This window comes from Ailuropoda melanoleuca, chromosome 8, assembly GCF_002007445.2.
Source record: "Ailuropoda melanoleuca isolate Jingjing chromosome 8, ASM200744v2, whole genome shotgun sequence".
Taxonomy (NCBI): Eukaryota; Metazoa; Chordata; class Mammalia; order Carnivora; family Ursidae; genus Ailuropoda; species Ailuropoda melanoleuca.
Window position 1 is genome coordinate 126,865,654 of NC_048225.1, and position 6,011 is coordinate 126,871,664.

A 6,011-nucleotide genomic window follows, 5' to 3' on the forward strand; every position below is an offset into this window, starting at 1 on the left:
GCATTACTTTGATGTTCCTACTCTCCCCATGGCTCCAGCTCTGTGCCAGTCTCCTCACTGAGCCCTCTGCTGTTCGGAATCCCATTACCCGCAGTTCTACTCACTGACATCCCACAGATGAAAGGTCCCATATTGAGGACATACTACAAGCTCCTGCAATGACTGCTGAGCCAGTCAGAAAATGTCTGATTGGGGCACCTGGGTGGCGCAGTCGTTAAGCCTCTGCCTTCTGTTCAGGGCGTGATCCCGGCGTTATGGGATTGAGCCCCACATCAGGCTCCTCTGCTAGGAGCCTGCTTCTTCCTCTCCCACTCCCCCTGCTTGTGTTCCCTCTCTCGCTGGCTGTCTCTGTCAAATAAATAAATAAAATCTTTAAAAAAAAATGTCTGATTGTGTGTAGAATAGCTTCACATTTGATGTTTTAATGTATCCTGCAGAAGTTCTTTTAATGTTTGCTCCAAGTAGAGTTTCTCTACCAGTAAATCATACAATAATATATTCTAATAAATCAAGGTCATATAGACAGACTGGAATGAATAACAGATCAAAACCTACCAAATAAAGTTGACACGAGTGGATATAATTAATGTGAACTCTGGCGTTTAGATTTTGAAACTACTTAACAGAAGACCCGGATGGTTCTCATAACAAAACCACAGGGATTTTGACTATCTATTCCATAGCATACTCTGGCCTCTGAAGCAGTCAATCCTTCCAAGGCCGTCATGAGAGAAAGAGAGAGAAAGAGAGAGAGGGAATGGGGGGGAGGGAGGGAGGAATGAGAAAGAGAGAGGGAAAAAGAAAGAGGGAGAGGGGAATGAGAGTGTCCAAACAAAGAAGGAATTAACTTTGCTATTCAGACTGGCTCTGTGGATGACCAGTGTTTAGTTCCTGAAGCCACATTTGAAGAGGAAAGGAAGTAAGGATGATTCTTCCAGTAATTCCTGACAGAAGGCATGGTACTTGTCTTCAAATAGCTGACAGGTCGTCACATGGAAGAAACATTCCATTTAATCTGCAGAGCCCCAGTGCCCAGAGCTGGGAGTCATGGGTAGTCGTGTCAGGAGGACACATTTCAGCTCCGTATAAGGAAGAGCTTTCCACAGTTAGGGTGATCTAAATATTGACCTTGGATAAAATTGGGAGAAGCAAAGAAAATGCTAGGGTGCAGTAACTTCTATTCTTTGCCTGGGTGGAAGGTACTTAAGTACCTTTGTTTTCTTACTGTTTTTCAACTGACATACAGATTTCCACATACTCTTCTGTGGGTATGACATACGTTACAATGAGAAACCTAGGTTGACTAGGTGTTAGGTGTCAGTGAGTTCCTCGTCATGGTGAGGGCCCAGGGAGAGGCTGGTAGCACTTAGCAAGAGGATGGGAGGATGATCTCTGACCTTCAGTCCATCTCTAAGATTCTACATATCCAAAAATCCATGGACAATTATTAAAGAGAAGCTTTTCTAAAATATTTTCAAGGTGATTGCCTTTTAATTAACTTGAGTTGAGGCCCCATTCTGTCGTCCGCTGCAATTATTACGGGCGTTTGCTAGACTATGATCCCAAGTGTATATTACAGTGATTATCAAGTTTATTGGCCATCGTATAACAAGAATCAGATACGCAGTCCCTGCCCTCTTCAGATGACAAGTGATGTGGACAGTCATAAAGAGTGTACAGCCAGAGCCGGACATGAACACTGAACAAATACAAAAGACAGGAAAAAGGTCCATGTAGCAGACAGGTTATGGCCTTGGGTCTTACCAGAGTGGGGAATAAATACACAAGGGCCTTGAGAAACATGTCCTGGGGGGGTCAAGATCAGGAGCTAGCCCTCTGCTCCAATTAACCTCAGCAGACTTCCTGGGAGAACCAAGCTTTCAGAAATATATAGATTCTGGTAATCACTCATTTGGTTAGGATAACATTTTTCTCCTAGTCTGCCAGGAAAAAAGGGGGGGAAAAAGCCAAAATAACTTAAGTGGCCATTTCCTCATGGTTATCCTGTTCTCCTGTTCTGTTCCTTTGTGATCTCTCACTACCCTCTCCCCTGAGATGGGGGAACCAAGACCTGAAAACGGGAAATGAGAGGAAGGGGTATTTGTGGACCGTGATAGATGTGGAATCAGGGAGAGTTCTTGAGTCCCCAAGTCACTGCTAAACAAACAGACAGGCTCTGCCCCTCCTGGCTGAGCTGTGACTCGGGGCCAAGTTACTTCTGCTTTGGACTCACTTAACCTTTAATCTGGGGATCCCCACTCATGTTACTGACATTAAGTCCTCCAACTTCACAACAACCTGAGGTTGATGGGAAAAATAAACCAAAACACAAAAATCTTATGATCTACTAGAGTCCAATGTGGTAAAATACAAATAATCCATAGTCAAAGTTTATTTTCTCATAATTTATCTTCACGTTACTGAAGGGGAAACTGAGTCACAAAGAGAGGAAAGTGAGTTGATTTTACCCTTCGGTCTTTGACTTCATCAATATAAATAATGTTCTAATGTTATCTCATTTTTCTCTCTGAAAGTTCTGAAATTCTTTTCTGTCATACCCAAGTTGGAAACATTCAATTCACTCAAGGTTTGTGAAATTAGGTGAAAAAGGCCGTAAAGTTTGAGTTCTTGATACCAAGAACAGTGTGGGGTCGGAGGTAGTACTGAGAGCAATCACGATCCTTGACCTTCGTAAAGAGTTTCACAGTTCACAAGTGCTCCACAGCTGCTAAGACACTCCGTCCTCACCAAGGACATCAATAGTGTCACCCTTTTACAGATGAGGAGGCTAGGACTCATTTAGCAGCTTGTCAAAGGACACAGCTAGCAAAGGGCAGAACTGGGACTGAAACTCAGGTCTTCTGAATTCAAGTTCAATGAGAACACCCTCTGGGGGGGAAGGGGCCACCTGAATTTTACTGGGAGACCGAGAGGAGATGAAGGGAGATGGGAAGGAGCTAGTCTTGGCAGCACACCAGCTCGTGTGTTGGCAGAGAAGGAAATTAACATCATCAAGCATTTCGAACAATGACACAGAAGTGCTCTGGGCACTGAGGGATCCGATGCAGCTCTAACCTCTGAGGGCCTGTAATCTAAAACAAACACAGCAAGAAGAGCAAATACGTGCACACTCTATCGATGGCATCTACCGCAGTGGGTCCGCCCCAGTGATCTCCACGGGTAGAGGGGAAAGCATTTCTGCCATACACATGGCCAGGGAAGTTCGGGATGTGGAGAATACAAGTGCATAAATAAAAATGGGAGCGATAAAGAAGAGTAAGCAGGGCAAGGAAGACACACACATACGCCAATCCAGGAAAGGTTTTCTGGAAGAAAAATAAACTTTAGTTCTTTTTCTTCTCTCTTTTTTACAGTTAAGAAGCAACGGAGTCTCTGTGTTGTGGCAAGAGCAGAGTTGAGAGAGTGAGATTTAGAACAGAACTCATCCCCAGCATATGGGACAATTGTAAGGACGGAAACGAAGCAGGGCAGTGGGCAGTGGCAGTGGCCAGAGAGGGCCTGGAGCAAGTGGAAATTCGAGAGAGATTATGACCTGTCTTGACTCCTAGACCATGCCTATGTGTTTCCACCCACATGCTTTCAGAAAGCTCACGCTGTCATTTCAGGAGCAAGAACCTCCATGGTTGTGGAAGTCTGTCTGGAGCAGATGAAGGCAGCAGGTGCCACAGTGAGGGAGAGAGAGGACAGGGACCTTGAGTGCGCTGGGCAAGGAGTCCCTAACCATCCCAATCTTTCCAGATTCTGCCATCACAGAGAGGTTTCCAATGCAAAACTTACTTATCTGGACCCAGTAATCGTCAGGGAATTCCCAATTTGCGTGGTCACACCCAAATCTGCCTGTTGAGTCTCAGGCCAGTGATTAGATAAATGTAAAAACTGTGTTGAGCTCTGCTGGGACATAGACATTACTCAATACATCAGTTCAGACTCCAGCCCGGTAGAGAGACCTGTTTATCTCTGTTAACTGTGTTTACTCACTCAACTCATCCTTTGTGACCCTAATTAGCCAGAGAAGCAGCAGCAGAGAACCACTAGGAGACCAGGGTGAGTAAGAATATGCCAAGAGTGCCTGGCTCTGGCTGCTGGCCCTTCGTACAACACAGGGTCCTCGGAGACGGAATGCTGGCTCTCACCATGACCATTTGAGCCCTGAGCCAAAGGTTAGCAATTTCAGACTTTCAGAGGAAGCTGTTCCTGATCACCCTGGTGTCTGAGTTGACTCAACCGGTAAGATTAAGGACTTCTGTGATAATGATTCTTAGGGTTATTTTTGCTAATATTTGTTCATCTGCCCTATTTACAATGTGGTCTTCCCTTTTAACCACTCTACATGTATTAACTCATTTAGTACAACCACATGAGAAGGTACTAAGGGACTGACACAGAGAGATTAAGTAACTTAATGGGGGTCATACAGCTAATAACTGAAGGCACTAAGATCAAACTACAATTTACATCGTTCAGCTAAATGCCAGTATTTTAATAAGAATGTTCAACCAAACATCTGATATTTACATATAAGACATTGTTCTAGGCACCATGCAGAAGATACAAAGGACATATAGACAGTTCCTACGAAGAGCTCATGGTATACTTGTGGATATTGGTAATCCTCTCCGGCACTAAAATTTTGCTCATTTTATTCACCTGCATTGTATCCTTTTCTAACTAGAGAAGACCCTACATCCCTGATGCTATTATCCTTTCTTTTTTAAACAAAAAAAAAGGGGGGGGGACAACTTACTAGTTAACCTATCAACAGCTAGAGAACGGCTAGTGGCAGAGCCAAGCACGGATGGATGGTGATGTTCCCGTATTTTCTGCGGCCCTCGGGAGAGGTGCTAGGAGTTTGCTCTTGTATCCCGACTAACTCTTCAGCCATGCTGGGTTCCGTCCCTGTTCTCCACGTCTGCTGCTCTCAGTGCTCATGCCCCTTTGTTTGCCCCTGCCAACCCCCACTCCTCCCTTTCTCGCCCCTGGTGGGCCTGGAGGTGGGGACGAAGGCCAGGGCGAGCTGCTAGCGGCCCTCACCACGAACGAGTCTTCCGGCAAGGCCGAAAATGCTCTGGACAAGACACTCGCGATCGCGCGCGCATACAACACAAAGCAGAAAAAAAGAAAGGGAGATGTTTTCTAGTGACTCGGAGGAGAGCCAGCGGCTCGCATCTGGACACCGGGACTGGACAGCAGACGGACGGGAACTCGGGGGGCGCGGACAGGCTCCGAGGCACCCGCGGCTTCCCTCTCCCGGGCACGCAGGGCCCTCGGCCGGCACAGGGCTCCGACTCCTGCGTGGGTGGGCGACAGGCGGGCCCAGGGTCGCGGCCCCTCCGCCTCCGCCCCGCCGCGCGTGCCTACGCCCGCCCGACCGTCCGTCGGGGTCGCACGAGCCCCCGCAGACGTGCGTGACGTGCCCCCGCTGCGTGACGCAGCGCGACGCCCGGCGGGAGGAGCGCGGGGGCGGGGCGGAGGAAGTCGGCGTCTGCGGCGAGGAGAAGGACGGGGGCTCGGCCCGCGGTCGGGGAGAACCCGGCTGGACGGCCCCGCCTTTGGCCCCGCCCCCTACCGTGGGCGGAAGTGACGACAGCGGCTGAGGAGGTCACTTCCTGCTAGGGTGGATGAGGAGGAGCCCGAGACGCCGCGGAGGAGACCGGAGCGAAGACGGGCCGCGCCGGGGAGAGGTGAGTCCCGACCCCGTCGCCGGGCCCTCCAGGGCCGACCCCGGGCCTCGCGGGCGGCGTCCCCGGGGGCGGACCGTCTAGCGGGCCGCCTACCGGCCCAGCCGGGCCGCCGGCAGCGCGGGGGCGACCGGGCCCCCGGTGTGTGAGGGACGGCCGGGACCCGGGGCGTGTTCGTGCGGTAGCTCCGCGGGGCCCCGGGGCGAGGCCGGCCTGGCCGGAGGCAGGAGGGAAGGAGGCTCCGGGGGCCGGGAAGCCGGGCCGCACGCCGCCTCGAGACAACCGCAGCGCCGGCTTCGGCTCGCCTCGCCC

The 6,011-nt window shown here is 49.9% G+C and overlaps 1 protein-coding gene across 4 annotated transcripts in view; it reads left to right on the plus strand.

The window, feature by feature from the left end:
• The first annotated feature begins 5,563 nt into the window (after positions 1–5,563).
• The window catches only part of LOC100473665 (ETS variant transcription factor 3), a 13,767-nt gene continuing 13,319 nt past the window's right edge, over positions 5,564–6,011 (plus strand). For 3 of the 4 annotated variants that reach the window (XM_034667395.1, XM_034667398.1, XM_034667399.1), the window contains exon 1: positions 5,564–5,702. The gene's annotated coding sequence lies outside the window, so the exon portion shown is untranslated. The remainder of the gene's footprint in view (positions 5,703–6,011) is intronic. The other variant, XM_034667396.1, reaches the window with a different exon arrangement.